General features: G+C 43.3%; 1 long non-coding RNA gene across 1 annotated transcript; it reads left to right on the forward strand.

Moving 5' to 3' along the window:
- The first annotated feature begins 3,103 nt into the window (after positions 1-3,103).
- On the forward strand, positions 3,104-14,578 carry LOC127906673 (uncharacterized). The gene is made up of 5 exons (XR_008062329.1): positions 3,104-3,467; positions 3,734-5,177; positions 11,613-11,650; positions 14,247-14,398; positions 14,437-14,578. It is a non-coding gene; the product is annotated as an uncharacterized LOC127906673 (long non-coding RNA).
- Positions 14,579-19,446: the final 4,868 nt, after the last annotated feature.

The raw sequence follows: 19,446 nt of genomic DNA on the forward strand, positions 1-19,446 counted from the left end.
TAGTCGTGTTTACGTTTGTTTAAATAAACATGGATCGCAATCGACACGCTGCAGTTTGGTCCGACTCTCGTTCACCATATGAAAACCGTGACAGAATAACCCACTACAGGACCAAGCAGCGTGTCAACAGGCAGGAGCAGCCCAAAGAGGAGAAGCACAATAAGGATTTCTGGACATGGGAGGAAATCCTCGACGGGAGAGGACCCTGGGCTAAACCAGGGGAATATCGCCACCCCAAGGAGGAATTAGAGGCAGCAAAAGCGGAGAGGCGCTGGTATGAGGAGGCAGCACGGCGACGTGGATGGAAGCCCGGGAATCAGCCCCAAAAATTTCTTGGGGGTGGCTTACAGGGAGTATGGCTACGCCAGGTAGGAGACCTGTGCAAACTCCCTGTGCTTACCGGGGCTAGAGAGACCGGGCAGGCACCGTGTTATGCAGTGGTGCGCACGGTGTCCCCAGTGCGGGTGCATAGCCCAGGGCGTATATTCCAGCTCCGCGTATCGGCCGGGCTAGATTGAGCTTCGAGCCAAATGCCATGAAGCCGGCTCTACGCATCTGGTCCCCAGTGCGTCTCCTTGGGCCGGCTTACATGGCACCAGCCTTGCACTCAGGGTCTCCGGTTCGCCTACATAGCCCAGTGCGGGCTATTCCATCTCGGCGCACTGGCAGGGCGACGGAGAGTATTCAACCAGGTAAGGTTGGGCAGGCTCGGTGCTCAAGAGCTCCAGTGCACCTGCACGGTCCGGTCTATCCAGTACCACCTCCACACCCCAGCCCTCCGGTAGCAGCTCCCCGCACCAGGCTTCCTGTGCGTGTCGTCGGCCCAGTACCACCAGTGCCAGCACCACGCATCAGGCCTACAGTGCGCCTCGCCTCTCCTGTGCTGTCGGAGTCTCCCGCCTCTCCAGCGCTGTCGGAGCCTTTCTCCTCTCCTGCGCTAGCGGAGTCTCCTGTCTGTTCAGTGCAGCCAGAGCTGCCAGCCTGCATGGAGCAGTCAGAGCTGTCAGCCTGCATGGAGCAGTCAGAGCTGTCAGTCTGCATGAAGCAGCCAGAGCTGTCAGTCTGCATGAGGTAGCCAGAGCTGTCAGTCTGCAAGGAGCTGTCAGTCTGCAAGGAGCTGTCAGTCTGCAGGGAGCTGCCAGTCTGCAGGGAGCTGCCAGTCTGCAAGGAGCTGCCAGTCTGCAAGGAGCTGCCAGTCTGCAAGGAGCTGCCAGTCTGCAGGGAGCTGCCAGTCTGCAGGGAGCTGCCAGTCTGCAAGGAGCTGCCAGTCTGCAAGGAGCAGCCAGATTCTTCCAGATCTGCCAGTCAGCCGGGATCTGCCAGAACTGCCAGTCAGCCAGGATCTGCCAGTCGGCCAGGATCCGCCAGTCAGCCAGGATCTGCCAGTCAGCCAGGATCTGGTGGATTCATCAACCTGCCTGAGCTTCCTCTCACTCCTGAACTTCCTTTCACTCCTGAACTTCCTTTCACTCCTGAACTTCCTTTCACTCCTGAGCTTCCTTTCACTCCTGAGCTTCCTTTCACTCCTGAGCTTCCTTTCACTCCCGAGCTTCCCCTCAGTCCCGAGCTTCCCCTCAGTCCCGAGCTTCACCTCAGTCCCGATCTGCTCCTCAGTCTAGTGGGGTTCTGGGTGAGGAATACTAGGCCATGGTTGGTGGCGAGGGTGGACTATCTAGGGACGCAAGGAGAGGGGACTAAGACATTTACTGAGTGGGGTCCACGTCCCGCGCCGGAGCCGCCACCATGGACAGACGCCCACCCGGACCCTCCCTATTGATTTGAGGTGCGTTCGGGAGTCCGCACCTTAGGGGGGTTCTGTCACGCCCTGGTCGAAGTATTTTGTGTTTTTCTTCATGTATTTGGTCAGGCCAGGGTGTGACATGGGTTTTTGTATGTGGTGTGTAGCTTCGTGGGATTGTAGCTTAGTGGGGTGTTCTAGGAAAGTCTATGGCTGTCTGAAGTGGTTCTCAATCAGAGGCAGGTGTTTATCGTTGTCTCTCATTGGGAACCAAATTTAGGCAGCCATATTCTTTGGTTGTATTGTGGGTGATTGTCCTGCGTGTCTTGATGTCCTTGTTCGATGTTAGTTGACACAAGTATAGGCTGTTTTCAGTTTTCTTTTCGTTTATTGTTTTGTAGTGTTCGTGTTTAGTCGTGTTTACGTTTGTTTAAATAAACATGGATCGCAATCGACATGCTGCAGTTTGGTCCGACTCTCCTTCACCATATGAAAACCGTGACACAGACAGAAGTAACTCCTCAGTAAAAGGCATATGACAGCCTGCATGGAGTTTGCCCAAAGGCACCTAAAGACTCTCAGACTATGAGAAACAAGATTCTCTGGTCTACTGAAACCAAGATTGAACTCCTTGGCCTGAATGCCAAGCATCACGTCTGGAGGAAACCTGGCACCATCCCTACGGTGAAGCATTGTGGTGGCAGCATCATGCTGTGGGGATATTTTTCAGCGGCAGGAACTGGGAGACTAGTCAGGATCAAGGAAGGATGAACGGAGCAAAGTACTGAGAGATACTTGATGAAAACCTGATCCAGAGCACTCAGGACCTCAGACTGCAACGAAGGTTCACCTTCCAATAGGATAACGACCCTAAGCTCACAGCCAAGAAAATGCAGAAGTGGCTTCGGGACAAGTCTCTGAATGTCGTTGAGTTGCCCAGCCAGAGACCGGACTTGAACCTGATCAAACATCTCTGGAGAGACCTGAAAATATCTGTGCAGCGACTCTCCCCGTCCAACCTGACAGACCTGGAGAGGATCTGCAGAGAAGAATGGGAGAAACTCCCCAAATACAGATGTGCTAAGCTTGTAGAGTCATACTCAAGGCTGTAATCGCTGCCAAAGGTGCTTCAACAAAGTCCTGAGTACAGGGACAGTACACTTATGTAAATGTGATATTTCAGTTTACATTTTTTAAACTGTTTTTGTCTTTGTCATTATGGGCTGCTCAAATCAAATCAAAGTGTATTTGTCACGTGCGCCACATACAACAGGTGTAGTAGACCTCACAGTGAAATGCTGAATACAACAGGTGTAGTAGACCTCACAGTGAAATGATGAATACAACAGGTGTAGTAGATCTTACAGTGAAATGCTGAATACAACAGGTGTAGTAGACCTCACAGTGAAATGCTGAATACAACAGGTGTAGTAGACCTCACAGTGAAATGATGAATACAACAGGTGTAGTAGACCTTACAGTGAAATGCTGAATACAACAGGTGTAGTAGACCTTACAGTGAAATGCTGAATACAACAGGTGTAGTAGATCTTACAGTGAAATGCTGAATACAACAGGTGTAGTAGATCTTACAGTGAAATGCTGAATACAACAGGTGTAGTAGACCTTACAGTGAAATGCTGAATACAACAGGTGTAGTAGACCTTACAGTGAAATGCTGAATACAACAGGTGTAGTAGACCTCACAGTGAAATGCTGAATACAACAGGTGTAGTAGACCTTACAGTGAAATGCTGAATACAACAGGTGTAGTAGACCTCACAGTGAAATGTTGAATACAACAGGTGTAGTAGACCTTACAGTGAAATGCTGAATACAACAGGTGTAGTAGACCTTACAGTGAAATGTTGAATACAACAGGTGTAGTAGACCTTACAGTGAAATGCTGAATACAACAGGTGTAGTAGACCTCACAGTGAAATGTTGAATACAACAGGTGTAGTAGACCTTACAGTGAAATACTGAATACAACAGGTGTAGTAGACCTTACAGTGAAATGCTGAATACAACAGGTGTAGTATACCTCACAGTGAAATGCTGAATACAACAGGTGTAGTAGACCCCACAGTGAAATGCTGAATACAACAGGTGTAGTAGACCTTACAGTGAAATGCTGAATACAACAGGTGTAGTAGACCCCACAGTGAAATGCTGAATACAACAGGTGTAGTAGACCTTACAGTGAAATGCTGAATACAACAGGTGTAGTAGACCCCACAGTGAAATGCTGAATACAACAGGTGTAGTAGACCTTACAGTGAAATGCTGAATACAACAGGTGTAGTAGACCTCACAGTGAAATGCTGAATACAACAGGTGTAGTCGACCTCACAGTGAAATGCTGAATACAACAGGTGTAGTAGACCTTACAGTGAAATGCTGAATACAACAGGTGTAGTAGACCTTACAGTGAAATGCTGAATACAACAGGTGTAGTAGACCTCACAGTGAAATGCTGAATACAACAGGTGTAGTAGACCTTACAGTGAAATGCTGAATACAACAGGTGTAGTAGACCTTACAGTGAAATGCTGAATACAACAGGTGTAGTAGACCTCACAGTGAAATGCTGAATACAACAGGTGTAGTAGACCTTACAGTGAAATGCTGAATACAACAGGTGTAGTAGACCTTACAGTGAAATGCTGAATACAACAGGTGTAGTAGACCTTACAGTGAAATGCTGAATACAACAGGTGTAGTAGACCTTACAGTGAAATGCTGAATACAACAGGTGTAGTAGACCTTACAGTGAAATGCTGAATACAACAGGTGTAGTAGACCTCACAGTGAAATGCTGAATACAACAGGTGTAGTAGACCTTACAGTGAAATGCTGAATACAACAGGTGTAGTAGACCTTACAGTGAAATGCTGAATACAACAGGTGTAGTAGACCTCACAGTGAAATGCTGAATACAACAGGTGTAGTAGACCCCACAGTGAAATGCTGAATACAACAGGTGTAGTAGACCTTACAGTGAAATGCTGAATACAACAGGTGTAGTAGACCCCACAGTGAAATGCTGAATACAACAGGTGTAGTAGACCTTACAGTGAAATGCTGAATACAACAGGTGTAGTAGACCTTACAGTGAAATGCTGAATACAACAGGTTTAGTAGACCTCACAGTGAAATGCTGAATACAACAGGTGGAGTAGACCTTACAGTGAAATGCTGAATACAACAGGTGTAGTAGACCTCACAGTGAAATGCTGAATACAACAGGTGCAGTAGACCTTACAGTGAAATGCTGAATACAACAGGTGTAGTAGACCTCACAGTGAAATGCTGAATACAACAGGTGTAGTAGACCTTACAGTGAAATGCTGAATACAACAGGTGTAGTCGACCTCACAGTGAAATGCTGAATACAACAGGTGTAGTAGACCTCACAGTGAAATGCTGAATACAACAGGTGTAGTAGACCTTACAGTGAAATGCTGAATACAACAGGTGTAGTAGACCTTACAGTGAAATGCTGAATACAACAGGTGTAGTAGACCTCACAGTGAAATGCTGAATACAACAGGTGTAGTAGACCCCACAGTGAAATGCTGAATACAACAGGTGTAGTAGACCTTACAGTGAAATGCTGAATACAACAGGTGTAGTAGACCCCACAGTGAAATGCTGAATACAACAGGTGTAGTAGACCTTACAGTGAAATGCTGAATACAACAGGTGTAGTAGACCTTACAGTGAAATGCTGAATACAACAGGTGTAGTAGACCTCACAGTGAAATGCTGAATACAACAGGTGTAGTAGACCTTACAGTGAAATGCTGAATACAACAGGTGTAGTAGACCTCACAGTGAAATGCTGAATACAACAGGTGGAGTAGACCTTACAGTGAAATGCTGAATACAACAGGTGTAGTAGACCTCACAGTGAAATGCTGAATACAACAGGTGTAGTAGACCTTACAGTGAAATGCTGAATACAACAGGTGTAGTAGACCTCACAGTGAAATGCTGAATACAACAGGTGTAGTAGACCTTACAGTGAAATGCTGAATACAACAGGTGTAGTAGACCTCACAGTGAAATGCTGAATACAACAGGTGTAGTAGACCTTACAGTGAAATGCTGAATACAACAGGTGTAGTAGACCTCACAGTGAAATGCTGAATACAACAGGTGGAGTAGACCTTACAGTGAAATGCTGAATACAACAGGTGTAGTAGACCTCACAGTGAAATGCTGAATACAACTTGATTTGCACAACATGCCTACCACTTTGATGATGCAAAATATTTTTTATTGTGAAACAAACAAGAAAAAATACAAAACAACAGAACTTGAGTGTGAATAGCTATTCACCCCCCCCACCCCAAAGTCAATACTCTGTAGAGCCACCTTTAGCAGCAATTACAGCTGCAAGTCTCTTGGGGTATGTCTCTATAAGCTTGGCACATCTAGCCACTGGGATTGTTGCCCATTATTCAAGGCAAAACTGCTCCATCTCCTTCAAGTTGGATGGGTTCCACTGGTGTACAGCAATCTTTAAGTCATACCACAGATTCTCAATTGGATAAAGGTCTGGGCTTTGACTAGACCATTCCTAGACATTTAAATGTTTCTCCTTAAACCACTCGATTGTTGCTTTAGCAGTATGCATAGGGTCATTGTCCTGCTGGAAGGTGAAACTCTGTCCCAGTCTCAAATCTCTGGAAGACTGAACCAGGTTTCCCGCAAGAATTTCTCTCTATTTTGCCCCATCCATCATTCCTTCAATTCTGACCAGTTTCCCAGTCACTGCAATTGAAAAACATCCCCACAGCATGATGCTGCCACCACCATGCTTCACCGTGGGGATGATGTTCTCGGGGGGTTGCGCCAGACATAGCGTTTTCCTTGATGGCCAAGAAGCTAATTTGTGGTTCATCTGACCAGAGTACCTTCTTCCATATGTTTGGGGAGTCACCCACATGCCTTTTGGCGAACACCAAACGTGTTTGCTTGTTTTTTTCTTTAAGCAATGGCTATTTTCTGGCCCCTCTTCTGTAAAGCCCAGCTCCGTGGAGTGTACGGCTTAATGTGGTCCTATGGACAGATACTCCAATCTCCGCTGTGGAGCTTTGCAGCTCCTTCAGGGTTATCTTTGGTCTCTTTGTTGCCTCTCTGATTAATGCCCTCCTTGTTTGTTCTGAGAGTTTGTGGGCAGCCTTCTCTCGGCAGGTTTGTTGTGGTGACATGTTCTTTAAAAAATATAATAATGGATTTAACGGTGATCCGAGGGAGGTTCAAAGTTTCAGATATTTTTTTATAACCCAAACCTGATCTGTACTTCTCCACAACTTTGTCCCTGACCTGTTTGGAGAGCTCCTTGATCTTCATTGTCCCACTTGCTTGGTGTTGCCCCTTGCTTAGTCGTGTTGCAGACACTGGGGCCTTTCAGAACAGGTGTATATATATAATGAGATCATGTGACAGCTCATGTGACACTTAGATTGCACACACTTTATTTAACTAATTATGTGACTTCTGAAGGTAATTGGTTGCACCAGATCTGATTTAGTGGCTTCATAGCAAAGAGGGGAAAGATATACACTCACCACTTTACTTTTCAGTTAAAATCGTATTTAATTTTTTTTTAACTAGTAATTTTTTTAAATTTCACTTCACCAATTTGGACATGAAATCCATATAAAAATCCATTCAAATTACAGGTTGTAATGCAACAAAATAGGAAAAACGCCAAGGGACTGCACTGCAGTACTTAATGCAGCTGGTGGCCACACCAGGTGCTGACTGTTACTTCTGATTATGACCCCCCCCCTTGTTCAGGGACACACTATTCAATGTCTGTTAGACACATGTCTGTGGAATTTGTTCAGTTTATGTCTCAGTTGTTGAATCTTGTTGTGTTCAATCAAATATTTACACGTTAAGATTGCTGAAAATATACGTAGTTGACCGTGAGAGGACGTTTCTTTTTTTTGCTGCGTTTATAGTGAAATTATCTGTCTGTAAACAATTGTTGGAAAAATTACTTGTATCTTGTACAAAGTAGATGTCGACTTGCCAAAACTATAGTTTGTTAACAAGAAATTTGTGGAGTGAAAAGCTAGTTTTAATGTAAACTTTCGACTTCAACTGTATGTAGCAAAAATAAATGACCCTTTTTAGAACCTTGTCTTTCAATGATAATTCGTAAAAATCCAAATAACTTCACAGATCTTCATTGTAAAGTGTTTAAACACTGTTTCCCATGCTTGTTCAATGAGCCATAAACAATTAATGAACATGCACCTGTGGAACAGTCATTAAGACACTAACAGCTTACAGACAGTAGGCAATTAAGGTCACAGTTATGAACACTTAGGACACTAAAGAGGTCTTTCTACTGACTCTGAAAAACACCCAAAGAAAGATGCCCAGGGTCCCTGCTCATCTGCACGAATGTGCCTTAGGCATGCTGCAAGGAGGCACGAGGAATGCAGATGTGGCCAGGGCGATAAATTACAATGTCCGTACTGTGAGACGCCTAAGACAGCGATACAGGGAGACAGGACGGACAGCAGATCGCCCTCGCAGTGGCAGACCACGTGTGACAACACCTATTATAAAATGTTCGGACTGCATAGTGATCGATATCAGTTTAATAGAGTTAGATTTGTGCTTTGTTTTATATTTCAAGGTCCAATTATGCAGAATGTTGCTTTAACATTAGAAAGAAGAGTATTGTTAATAAACATCTATGTACAGGTCTGCTCTCTCTGTATTTGATAGAAGGTACGGTCCTTTCTTCTTAATGATTGTATAGCCCCATTTTCTCTTCATGGATATTAACCTTTATTACACAATGGCCTTCCTTTGACGGTAGACTAAGTTTCCTTCATAGTTGTTCATAAACATTGACCATAATTGCACATTACACCAGACATTTTTTTTTAAGTGTAAAGTAAAACACAGTCCTTAAAATTGCCCTTTGGTGCATGCCTGTTCAGGGTGACTGGGTACAGAAACATAATAAAACTGTGAAACTAAAATAATGGATTTGTAACTAAAGTACTTCTCTCATCTTCTTCCTGCCCAAAGGTTAGCAGTATGTATTTAGCCTTACTTGTGACACAAACGGCTACAACCATCAGCAGGGTTGGGTAGGTTCCTTTCTAAATGTAATCCATTACAGTTACTAGTTACCTGTCCAAAATGTTTATCGTTAATGTTACTTTTAGGTTACCCAATCTGATTACTTTCCGTTACTTTTGGATTACTTTCCCCATAGCAGGCATGAGAAGTAAAAAAATAAAATAAACGAATCCATCAATAGCGTTGGTGTGTCACCATGGTCTCGTACTCATCCAGGTGGAACCTAAAACTTGCGCCTGTTTTCAATGTTGAATTGAATGTCATTGACAAAACAGAAAGGGTATCATCGTGTATTTTGTTCACCGCAAACATCCTTTCTGAATTTAAAAGAAGAAGAAATCATCTAGTTTTCTGTCATCTGTCATCTGTAATCTGATTACGATATCTTTAGTTGGAAACGTAACTGATTACAGATAAAGGTTTTCTCTTGTAATCAGATTACATGAAGGTTACTTCACTGACCATCAGTGTAACTACATAGTAACACATGGGTACCAAATGTGCAATAACAGCTCCCAGTTCAGTTGCTCTTTGCAGAACAATAATTATCTGCTGGATTGTTTTGATTCTAATGTCTCTCACATCATTGCGTTATAAAAGGTATTTTAAATTCCTCAACCAGCAATCCAAAAATATGCCTACTTTAAAAAAAAATTAAATTAGTATTTTTACTCCTGTGTAGAGGGAGTACAATGTAACTGATACATACTGTGCATTCGTCAAGTATCCAGACCTCTTCTTGTTACGTTACAAGCTTATTGTAAAATGGATACAAATATATATATATATATCCTCATCAATTTACACACAAGATCCCCATAATGACAAAGTGAAAATCAATTTTTTGAAATGTTTGCAAATGTTTTAAAAATTAAAAACAGAAATACCTTATTTACATAAGTATTCAGCCCCTTTGCTATGAGACTCAAAATTAGGCTCAGGTACATCCTGTTTCCATTGATCATACTTGAAAATTGTTCTACAACTTGTTTGGTCCACCTGTGGTAAAGTCAATTGATTGGACATGATTTGGAAAGGCACACACATGTCTATATAATGTCCCACAGTTGACAGTACATGTCCGAGCAAAGACCAAACATTGCGGTCGAAGAAATTGTCCGTAGGGCTCCGAGACAGGATTGTGTTCAGACTCAGATCTGGGGAAGTGTACCAAAACATTTCTGCAGAATTGAAGGTCCCCAAGAACAAAGTTGCTTCCATCATTCTTAAATGGAAGAATGGTAGAATGGCCAGACTGTCACGCCCTGGTCGAAGTATTTTGTGTTTTTCTTCATGTATTTGGTCAGTCCAGGGTGTGACATGGGTTTTTGTATGTGGTGTGTAGCTTTGTGGGATTGTAGCTTAGTGGGGTGTTCTAGGAAAGTCTATGGCTGTCTGAAGTGGTTCTCAATCAGAGGCAGGTGTTTATCGTTGTCTCTGATTGGGAACCAAATTTAGGCAGCCATATTCTTTGGTTGTATTGTGGGTGATTGTCCTGAGTGTCTTGATGTCCTTGTTCGATGTTAGTTGACACAAGTATAGGCTGTTTTCGGTTTTCTTTTCATTTATTGTTTTGTAGTGTTCGTGTTTAGTCATGTTTACGTTTGTTTAAATAAACATGGATCGCAATCGACATGCTGCAGTTTGGTCCGACTCTCCTTCACCATATGAAAACCGTGACACAGACAGAAGTAACTCCTCAGTAAAAGGCATATGACAGCCTGCATGGAGTTTGCCCAAAGGCACCTAAAGACTCTCAGACTATGAGAAACAAGATTCTCTGGTCTACTGAAACCAAGATTGAACTCCTTGGCCTGAATGCCAAGCATCACGTCTGGAGGAAACCTGGCACCATCCCTACGGTGAAGCATTGTGGTGGCAGCATCATGCTGTGGGGATATTTTTCAGCGGCAGGAACTGGGAGACTAGTCAGGATCAAGGAAAGATGAACGGAGCAAAGTACTGAGAGATACTTGATGAAAACCTGATCCAGAGCAATCAGGACCTCAGACTGCAACGAAGGTTCACCTTCCAATAGGATAACGACCCTAAGCTCACAGCCAAGAAAATGCAGAAGTGGCTTCGGGACAAGTCTCTGAATGTCCTTGAGTTGCCCAGCCAGAGACCGGACTTGAACCTGATCAAACATCTCTGGAGAGACCTGAAAATATCTGTGCAGCGACTCTCCCCGTCCAACCTGACCGACCTGGAGAGGATCTGCAGAGAAGAATGGTAGAAACTCCCCAAATACAGATGTGCTAAGCTTGTAGAGTCATACTCAAGGCTGTAATCGCTGCCAAAGGTGCTTCAACAAAGTCCTGAGTAAAGGGACAGTACACTTATGTAAATGTGATATTTCAGTTTACATTTTTTAAACTGTTTTTGTCTTTGTCATTATGGGGTGCTCAAATCAAATCAAAGTGTATTTGTCACGTGCGCCACATACAACAGGTGTAGTAGATCTTACAGTGAAATGCTGAATACAACAGGTGTAGTAGACCTCACAGTGAAATGCTGAATACAACAGGTGTAGTCGACCTCACAGTGAAATGCTGAATACAACAGGTGTAGTAGACCTTACAGTGAAATGCTGAATACAACAGGTGTAGTAGACCTCACAGTGAAATGCTGAATACAACAGGTGTAGTCGATCTCACAGTGAAATGCTGAATACAACAGGTGTAGTAGACCTTACAGTGAAATGCTGAATACAACAGGTGTAGTAGACCTTACAGTGAAATGCTGAATATAACAGGTGTAGTAGACTTCACAGTGAAATGCTGAATACAACAGGTGTAGTAGACCTTACAGTGAAATGCTGAATACAACAGGTGTAGTAGACCTTACAGTGAAATGCTGAATACAACAGGTGTAGTAGACCTTACAGTGAAATGCTGAATACAACAGGTGTAGTAGACCTTACAGTGAAATGCTGAATACAACAGGTGTAGTAGACCTTACAGTGAAATGCTGAATACAACAGGTGTAGTAGACCTCACAGTGAAATGCTGAATACAACAGGTGTAGTCGACCTCACAGTGAAATGCTGAATACAACAGGTGTAGTAGACCTTACAGTGAAATGCTGAATACAACAGGTGTAGTAGACCTTACAGTGAAATGCTGAATACAACAGGTGTAGTAGACCTCACAGTGAAATGCTGAATACAACAGGTGTAGTAGACCTTACAGTGAAATGCTGAATACAACAGGTGTAGTAGACCTTACAGTGAAATGCTGAATACAACAGGTGTAGTAGACCGTACAGTGAAATGCTGAATACAACAGGTGTAGTAGACCTTACAGTAAAATGCTGAATACAACAGGTGTAGTAGACCTTACAGTGAAATGCTGAATACAACAGGTGTAGTAGACCTTACAGTGAAATGCTGAATACAACAGGTGTAGTAGACCTCACAGTGAAATGCTGAATACAACAGGTGTAGTAGACCTTACAGTGAAATGCTGAATACAACAGGTGTAGTAGACCTTACAGTGAAATGCTGAATACAACAGGTGTAGTAGACCTTACAGTGAAATGCTGAATACAACAGGTGTAGTAGACCTTACAGTGAAATGCTGAATACAACAGGTGTAGTAGACCTCACAGTGAAATGCTGAATACAACAGGTGTAGTCGACCTCACAGTGAAATGCTGAATACAACAGGTGTAGAAGATCTTACAGTGAAATGCTGAATACAACAGGTGTAGTAGACCTTACAGTGAAATGCTGAATACAACAGGTGTAGTAGACCTCACAGTGAAATGCTGAATACAACAGGTGTAGTAGACCTTACAGTGAAATGCTGAATACAACAGGTGTATTAGACCTCACAGTGAAATGCTGAATACAACAGGTGTAGTAGACCTTACAGTGAAATGCTGAATACAACAGGTGTAGTAGACCTTACAGTGAAATGCTGAATACAACAGGTGTAGTAGACCTCACAGTGAAATGCTGAATACAACAGGTGTAGTAGACCTTACAGTGAAATGCTGAATACAACAGGTGTAGTAGACCTTACAGTGAAATGCTGAATACAACAGGTGTAGTAGACCTTACAGTGAAATGCTGAATACAACAGGTGTAGTAGACCTTACAGTGAAATGCTGAATACAACAGGATGCTGAATACAACAGGTGTAGTAGACCCCACAGTGAAATGCTGAATACAACAGGTGTAGTAGACCTCACAGTGAAATGCTGAATACAGCAGGTGTAGTAGACCTTACAGTGAAATGCTGAATACAACAGGTGTAGTAGACCTCACAGTGAAATGCTGAATACAACAGGTGTAGTAGACCTTACAGTGAAATGCTGAATACAACAGGTGTAGTAGACCTTACAGTGACATGCTGAATACAACAGGTGTAGTAGACCTTACAGTGAAATGCTGAATACAACAGGATGCTGAATACAACAGGTGTAGTAGACCTCACAGTGAAATGCTGAATACAGCAGGTGTAGTAGACCTTACAGTGAAATGCTGAATACAACAGGGGTAGTAGACCTTACAGTGAAATGTTGAATACAACAGGTGTAGTAGACCTCACAGTGAAATGCTGAATACAGCAGGTGTAGTAGACCTCACAGTGAAATGCTGAATACAGCAGGTGTAGTAGACCTTACAGTGAAATGCTGAATACAACAGGTGTAGTAGACCTCATAGTGAAATGCTGAATACAACAGGTGTAGTAGACCTTACAGTGAAATGCTGAATACAACAGGTGTAGTAGACCTTACAGTGAAATGCTGAATACAACAGGTGTAGTAGACCTTACAGTGAAATGCTGAATACAACAGGTGTAGTAGACCTCACAGTGAAATGCTGAATACAACAGGTGTAGTAGACCTTACAGTGAAATGCTGAATACAACAGGTGTAGTAGACCTTACAGTGAAATGCTGAATACAACAGGTGTAGTAGACCTTACAGTGAAATGCTGAATACAACAGGATGCTGAATACAACAGGTGTAGTAGACCCCACAGTGAAATGCTGAATACAACAGGTGTAGTAGACCTCACAGTGAAATGCTGAATACAGCAGGTGTAGTAGACCTTACAGTGAAATGCTGAATACAACAGGTGTAGTAGACCTCACAGTGAAATGCTGAATACAACAGGTGTAGTAGACCTTACAGTGAAATGCTGAATACAACAGGTGTAGTAGACCTTACAGTGAAATGCTGAATACAACAGGTGTAGTAGACCTCACAGTGAAATGCTGAATACAACAGGTGTAGAAGACCTTACAGTGAAATGCTGAATACAAAGGTGTAGTAGACCTCACAGTGAAATGCTGAATACAACAGGTGTAGTAGACCTCACAGTGAAATGCTGAATACAACAGGTGTAGTAGACCTTACAGTGAAATACTGAATACAACAGGTGTAGTAGACCTCACAGTGAAATGCTGAATACAACAGGTGTAGTCGACCTTACAGTGAAATGCTGAATACAACAGGTGTAGTAGACCTCACAGTGAAATGCTGAATACAACAGGTGTAGTAGACCTTACAGTGAAATGCTGAATACAACAGGTGTAGTAGACCTCACAGTGAAATGCTGAATACAACAGGTGTAGTAGACCTTACAGTGAAATGCTGAATACAACAGGTGTAGTAGACCTTACAGTGAAATGCTGAATACAACAGGTGTAGTAGACCTTACAGTGAAATGCTGAATACAACAGGTGTAGTAGACCTTACAGTGAAATGCTGAATACAACAGGTGTAGTAGACCTTACAGTGAAATGCTGAATACAACAGGTGTAGTAGATCTTACAGTGAAATGCTGAATACAACAGGTGTAGTAGACCTTACAGTGAAATGCTGAATACAACAGGTGTAGTAGACCTTACAGTGAAATGCTGAATACAACAGGTGTAGTAGACCTCACAGTGAAATGCTGAATACAACAGGTGTAGTAGACCTCACAGTGAAATGCTTACTTACAGGCTCTAACCAACAGCAAGTTTTAAGTAAAAAATAGGTATTAGGTAAACAATAGATGAGTAAAGAAATTTAAAAAACTGTAAAATGACAGTGAAAATAACATTAGCTAGACTATATACAGGTGGTACCGGTACAGAGTCAATGTGGAGACTTTATACAGGTGGTACCGGTACAGAGTCAATGTGGAGGCTATATACAGGGGCTACCGGTACAGAGTCAATGTGAAGGCTATATACAGGGGGTACCAGTACAGAGTCAATGTGAAGGCTATATACAGGGGGTACCAGTACAGAGTCAATGTGAAGGCTATATACAGGGGGTACCGGTACAGAGTCAATGTGGAGGCTATATACAGGAGGTACCGGTACAGAGTCAATGTGGAGGCTATATACAGGTGGTACCGGTACAGAGTCAATGTGGAGGTTATATACAGGTGGTACCGGTACAGAGTCAATGTGGAGGCTATATACAGGTGGTACCAGTACAGAGTCAATGTGAAGGCTATATACAGGGGTACCGGTACAGAGTCAATGTGGAGGTGTGGAGGCTATATACAGGGGGTACCGGTACAGAGTCAATGTGGAGACTATATACAGGTGGTACCGGTACAGAGTCAATGTGGAGACTATATACAGGAGGTACCAGTACAGAGTCAATGTGAAGGCTATATACAGGGGTACCGGTACAGAGTCAATGTGGAGACTATATACAGGGGGTACCGGTACAGAGTCAATGTGGAGACTATATACAGGAGGTACCAGTACAGAGTCAATGTGGTGGTTATATACAGGTGGTACCAGTACAGAGTCAATGTGGAGGCTATATACAGGAGGTACCAGTACAGAGTCATTGTGGAGGTTATATACAGGTGGTACCGGTACAGAGTCAATGTGGAGGCTATATACAGGGGGTACCGGTACAGAGTCAATGTGGAGGCTATATACAGGGGGTACCGGTACAGAGTCAATGTGGAGGCTATATACAGGTGGTACCGGTACAGAGTCAATGTGGAGGCTATATACAGGGGGTACCGGTACAGAGTCAATGTGGAGACTATATTCAGGAGTTACCAGTACAGAGTCAATGTGGAGGTTATATACAGGTGGTACCGGTACAGAGTCAATGTGGAGGCTATATACAGGTGGTACCGGTACAGAGTCAATGTGGAGGCTATATACAGGGGGTACCGGTACAGAGTCAATGTGGAGACTATATACAGGGGTACCGGTACAGAGTCAATGTGAGACTATATACAGGTGGTACCGGTACAGAGTCAATGTGGAGGCTATATACAGGGGGTACCGTACAGAGTCAATGTGGAGACTATATTCAGGAGGTACCAGTACAGAGTCAATGTGGAGGTTATATACAGGTGGTACCGGTACAGAGTCAATGTGGAGACTATATACAGGGGGTACCGGTACAGAGTCAATGTGGAGGCTATATACAGGGGTACCGGTACAGAGTCAATGTGGAGGTGATATACAGGGGGTACCGGTACAGAGTCAATGTGGAGACTATATTCAGGAGGTACTGGTACAGAGTCAATGTGGAGACTATATACAGGGGGTACCGGTACAGAGTCAATGTGGAGACTATATTCAGGAGGTACCAGTACAGAGTCAATGTGGAGGTTATATACAGGTGGTACCAGTACAGAGTCAATGTGGAGGCTATATACAGGGGGTACCGGTACAGAGTCAATGTGGAGACTATATACAGGTGGTACCGGTACAGAGTCAATGTGGAGACTATATACAGGGGGTACCGGTACAGAGTCAATGTGGAGGCTATATACAGGGGTACCAGTACAGAGTCAATGTGGAGGTGATATACAGGGGTACCAGTACAGAGTCAATGTGGAGGCTATATACAGGAGGTACCAGTACAGAGTCAATGTGGAGGCTGTATACAGGGGGGTACCGGTACAGAGTCAATGTGGAGGCTATATACAGGTGGTACCGGTACAGAGTCAATGTGGAGACTATATACAGGTGGTACCGTACAGAGTCAATGTGGAGACTATATACAGGGGTACCAGTACAGAGTCAATGTGAAGGCTATATACAGGGGTACCGGTACAGAGTCAATGTGAAGGCTATATACAGGGGTACCGGTACAGAGTCAATGTGGAGACTATATACAGGGGGTACCAGTACAGAGTCAATGTGAAGGCTATATACAGGGGTACCGGTACAGAGTCAATGTGGAGACTATATACAGGTGGTACCGGTACAGAGTCAATGTGAAGGCTATATACAGGGGGTACCGTACAGAGTCAATGTGGAGGTTATATACAGGTGGTACCAGTACAGAGGCAATGTGGAGGCTATATACAGGAGGTACCGGTACAGAGTCAATGTGGAGACTATATACAGGGGCTACCAGTACAGAGTCAATGTGGAGGCTATATACAGGGGGTACCGGTACAGAGTCAATGTGGAGGCTATATACAGGGGCTACCGGTACAGAGTCAATGTGAAGGCTATATACAGGGGGTACCGGTACAGAGTCAATGTGGAGGCTATATACAGGGGCTACCGGTACAGAGTCAATGTGGAGGCTATATACAGGGGGTACCAGTCAACAGATTCACCTACTTGAGAGTCAACAGATTCACTTATTGAGTTGAATGAGATCCATTGTGTTGAATGGAATTTGTGAGTTTGAGTTTTTGGGGTAGCTGTTTTTAATACTACCAAAATCTTCCCATGAACTCATATGTCAAATTTCTGCAGTCACTTCAGTAGCAGCTTTAAAGACAGATAACTCCCTTTGCATTTGGTCCTAATCACCAGGTTGTCACTTCCGCGAGCTGTTCCAATCCACAAAAAAAGGCTCAGTATGTTCTTAGTTTAGCCTTTGCTCTAGTCGCTCACCAAGACGGCAGCTATAAAACATGTTTGTTGTTTCCTGTGAAGTCTGCCAAAGTCTGAATTCACAAAACCCTCATCATAATGTGATAAAATGATAGTAATATGCAGAATGGCACAGATGGTGGATGGATCTTTGCCTGCTATTCCCTAGCCCATCAGTAAGCCATTTTCCTGCCTATTCTTCCGTTTTTTTACGAGTCATATCCAAATATTAACACGTCCCAAGCTGTCTCAGATGCCCCAATTTACACGTTTATTAAACTCAGATTCTCGATTAAAGGATCGCAGTAAACTCTTCATTGTGTCCTGTTCATTTCTAGAAAAGTATTTTTCAAGGTACAAAAGATAATGATTCATCCCTTTGTGATATTAGTGGACGCTTAATAACGTCTCGGTGTCAACGCCAGCTTGTATCATTATGTGGGCACTGTGCATTGCCCTTCACTGTCTATTTTTCTTGACATTATGATGAGTACAAGGTTTTTTTTGTTCTCCATAAACCCAAACATGCTGTAAGATTTGGCCTGCTTTTGTTTACCTGTTTCCTTACAAAGCCAATCCATGAGTGAGGGAGGACCTGTCAATCAGACAATGTCAACTCCAAAAAAAACTAAACTAAACAGGCCACACATGTACATCCTTCATCCTGAGAATGACAGACTATTCAACTAGTCTATCAACTTGTACTCTGTCAGCTATTGGCTTTAATGGTGCCAAAATATGAACGGAAATGATCATTTGCATATTTTTCAGCCTGTCAACTAAAACCATCACCGGGAAAAAAAATGAATGCTGCCAGGCACTGACATGATGGAGGCTCTGTTTTTTTGCGCGTATGAACGCTCGTGTCAGAAACTTGTCTCCCCACCTGTCGTTCAATGCTATGACGGGGTGCCAGCTTACTATTTACACGAGGGTGGTGATGGGGCTTGAGCCTTGCACTGCTCTCATCCCCAAAATAGACCCCTCCCCCCCCCCCTGCACCTCTCCTGGCAGGCATGAGTTCGTCGTGTAATGACACATTGTCAGAAAGCTATGCAAAGTAGCAATTTGCCGAGGTATCTCCATTTCAATTTTAAATACCTTGCTCCATGAGCGAAACATGATCCCTCTAAATTTAGATCAAATCCCATTAAGCTTGAAAACATCACTGACACACCGGGAGAGAGGGGAGTCTAAGTACTGAACGTTCATTTACATTTTCTCTTCTTCTCTTCTGACTTTCACTGCTTTTTAAACAGTTACGCGGACTGCAAAGTCAGTCACACGTCTCAAAATCGGATTTGCCCACACATTTGAGAGAAGTACGACGAGAGAAGTACGTCTAGATGTTTTTCAAATGGTGCTGCTTACTAAACGTGTACCGTATGTGTAGAGGCATTAGGCTGAAAACTGAGTAAAAAAAAAAAAAAAAACGTAAGCCTGTTTTATTTGTCCTGATAAATAAGCAAAGATCTATGCAGACACAGAGTGTTTTTCTTGGTTTTCAAGTCACCTGGTGAGGAATGCTTATTTAGTTTAACACTGATTTCTCTTTTTAGACCTTGTCATTTTCTGTTGCATGGTAGATGAAAGCAAACAACCCTTCCTTAGTTTCAATATCATGTCCACAAGAAGGAAGACTAAGGAGACTAGTCTAACTGTAATCACTGTTAAGGAGACTGGCCTAACTATTATCACTGCTAACGAGACTGGTCTAACTGCAATCACAGCTAAGGAGACTAATCTAACTGCTAAGGAGACTAGTCTAACTGTAAT

This window comes from Oncorhynchus keta, chromosome 13, assembly GCF_023373465.1.
Source record: "Oncorhynchus keta strain PuntledgeMale-10-30-2019 chromosome 13, Oket_V2, whole genome shotgun sequence".
In the NCBI taxonomy this organism is placed as follows: Eukaryota; Metazoa; Chordata; class Actinopteri; order Salmoniformes; family Salmonidae; genus Oncorhynchus; species Oncorhynchus keta.